The following is a 3,262-nucleotide window of genomic DNA, read 5'->3' as shown; positions in this document are numbered from 1 at the left end:
TATATATATATATATACCAACATAGTGTGTGTGTGTGTCATGTATGTATGTATGTATGTATGTATAAGTTTATATATACATGTATGTATGATATGTTTATGAGAGGTAGGAAAGAGAGAGCGGGAGAGACAATGGAATGCAATAGAAAACACTATCAACAAAATAATGTGAAACAACAGACTAGAATAGGTTGATACAATAGAATTAATATGGCGTACAACAGTAACAATGGCATAAATACAATATATACAAGACACTGAACAATACATTGCAATACTATACAATATGACGGATTCAATACAGCACAACGATAATATAACACCATTCAAATATAATTCTCTCTCTCTCACTGTATGTTTAAGTGTGTGTGTGTGTGAGAGTGTTTGTGTGTGTCTGTGTGTATGGATATACGTGTGCATGTGTATATATTTCGATAGATAGTTACACATACATATACACACACATACCCATCTACTATTAAATTTAACCCTTCAGGTTTTCTATGGAGTATTTAGAGCCAGCACTGAAACTTAGGACGTTTGGTATGCGAATATAGATGCGTGTATTTATCTATGTGTGTGTGTGTATATGTGTGTGTGTAAGGGCCTGTTTTCATGCATGTGTCTCAGCAAACTATGATAAGCAGTTAAGATACATTTTCCTCGTATATACGTATGCATGTGTGTGCGTATATATATATATATATATATATATATATATATATATATATATATATATATATATATATATATATATATATATATACGCGCACATACACATATATGCGCGTGTGTGTGTGTGTATTTGTATGCTTCGGTCTCCCAGTCAACTGTGCAACGGTATTGGTGTGTTTACGGCCCTATAACTTCGCGTTTCAGTAAAGAGACAAGAGGTGGGGGGAAAAATAAAGAGCAGACTTACTACAATTATTGAGAACCTCGGTTTCTTCGACTCAAACCATCAGGCATTGCTCCAGCGTGGCCGCAGTCCAAAGCCTGAAGCATGTAACAGAATAAAAGAAACAAATGAATAATAGAAAAAAAAGCAACAACAATAACTACAGCAACGGCAAGAAACCATCAACGATTGTCTAACTATCAAAGTTAAGCTGTTTCATCTCTGCAGCAATGCCAGTTGGTTGTCATACTCCACAAAAATGGCGAATGAAATGTTTGACAATAAGAAAGCAGGACTCTCTGACAAAAATTGAACAAAAATAAAGAAAAAACAAAACGTAAAAGTTAGGAAACAAATATATTGTAAGATGGCCGCCATCTTGCTTCTCTCTTTGAGATTTGCTTGTTGTTTCGTTGGAGCTGCTTGTAAGACACGGTGGAAGAATGAAGGAAGCAATGGGAAAGGAGGAGGAGGGGAGATGGAATGGGGTGTAGGGGTATTGTATAGAGAGGACAGAGTGACATTGAGAGAGAGAGGGGGGGTAAAACTGTATTTGATTGATAAAAAGAAATGTGGAGAAGAAAGTGGTGATGATGATGATGATGACCACGAGGAGGCGGGGGGGGGAAATAAGAGGGAAGGGGGAGGAGGTGGACGACGACGATGATAGCCATGATGATAAAGAGGATTGCAATGGTGCACGTTCCTGGTGGTGGTGATGATGATGATGATGATGATGATGACGACGGGCAACGACGATGATTATGACGATGATGATGAACTGCGAATTTCCTAACACGCTCCAAGACAGATAACTCCACTACACAACACGTTAACATTGCACACATGAACAAAGATGATTAATACCATGACAGTGGCGGTGGTATTGATGATGATGATCATCATCATCATCATTATCATCATCATGATGTTGGGGGGTTCTGGCGACGATAATCATCATCATCACCATCGTCATCACCATCATCAATACCCTCCCCATTGTCATCATCACCATCGTCATCATTATTATGATCATGACAGCGACAGCTTCGACAAGGACCACTACAATAGTAGCAAACAATGTCAATAATAATAATAATAATAATAATGATAATAATAATAAAGGGCGAAAGCGAAGAAGCGTATGAGGTTTGAGAATGGTAATAATGACAATGACAACTGCAGTTCACACATATACACGCATATACACGCATATGCACACGCATACACACACACAAGCAAACAAACAAACAAAAGCAGAAACAATTACAATAAGGGAAAAAAATATCCTGAATGAATGACTGAATGGATGAATAAGGGAATAAAGGAATTAAAGGAAAAATATCGAATATAGAAAGGGGGGATGGGTGGGAGGGTGAGAGGGAAAAAATATGGCGAATTGTTAAAAAGATGTTGAAAAAAGTAATAGACAAAAATATAAAAATGATTTTGAAAATTTTCTTTGATGAAACACTGTGACAACAACAACAACAACAACATATATTGTGGCAATTGCAGTAGAGATACAACAACAACAAACATAACAAATGATAAAGAAAACAATAACAGCAACAACAACAATAGCAAATCCAGTAGTAAAAGCATATAACAATACGACAACAACATCTACTCACGACAATTACAACAATAACGAAAATTTAAAAGAGAGGGTGAGGAAGAAGAAGAAGAAGAAGAGAGAGAGAGAGAGAGAGAGAAAGAGAGAGAGAGAAAGAGAGAGAGAGAGAGAGAGAGAGAGAGAGAACATAAAAATATTTGTAAGAGCGGCAAGAACAACAGCAATGGCAGTAGCTAGTTGTTATAGTAGTCATCATCATCATCATCATCAACATCACCATCATCATCATAATTATCGTCGTCATCATCATCATCATCATAATTATCGTCGTCATCGTCACCGTGTCACCCTTACTTTTGTCAGCATTATGATCATCATCGTCATCATTATTATCATCACCATCACCGTCATCATAGTCGTCATCGCCGTTGCCATGATCCACAATAAATTCAACAATAATAATATTGAATTTAGTATCGATAATCATAAAGGTTTCTTGTTTATTGTCCTTAATGTTGTTGTTGTTGTTATTGCTATGCTTTGGCATGAACGCACGTGTTTTCAGATTGCTCCAAGAAAATTGAATTATTACCAAGGCTTACCAAGCGAAAATTCTTCTGAATTATTATATAAATGGGGGGGGCGACTCCACAATGTGTAGAAGTTTAGCCCCCAATTCCTTCTGTAAACAAAACAATGTTCTGTTCCTAGACATGCCATAACTTTATTTCCTGTGCATTTACATTCCTCTCAATACGGCTCTTCATTTGAGAGAAACGAAAAACTCCC

The 3,262-nt window shown here is 36.8% G+C and overlaps 1 protein-coding gene and 1 long non-coding RNA gene across 7 annotated transcripts in view; one reads left to right on the top strand and one right to left on the bottom strand.

Moving 5' to 3' along the window:
• Positions 1-3,262, bottom strand: part of LOC106878718 (uncharacterized) — a 157,845-nt gene that overhangs the window by 57,384 nt on the left and 97,199 nt on the right. For both annotated transcript variants that reach the window (XR_008266603.1, XR_008266602.1), the window contains exon 3: positions 922-995. This is a non-coding gene — a long non-coding RNA (uncharacterized LOC106878718). The remainder of the gene's footprint in view (positions 1-921; positions 996-3,262) is intronic.
• LOC106878716 (transcription factor COE1) overlaps positions 1-3,262 on the top strand; it is a 341,839-nt gene that overhangs the window by 260,361 nt on the left and 78,216 nt on the right. The gene's annotated exons all lie outside the window — the stretch shown is intronic.

Source organism: Octopus bimaculoides, chromosome 22 (genome assembly GCF_001194135.2).
Source record: "Octopus bimaculoides isolate UCB-OBI-ISO-001 chromosome 22, ASM119413v2, whole genome shotgun sequence".
NCBI classification, from domain to species: Eukaryota; Metazoa; Mollusca; class Cephalopoda; order Octopoda; family Octopodidae; genus Octopus; species Octopus bimaculoides.
This window is presented reverse-complemented; position numbering and strand designations above follow the sequence as displayed.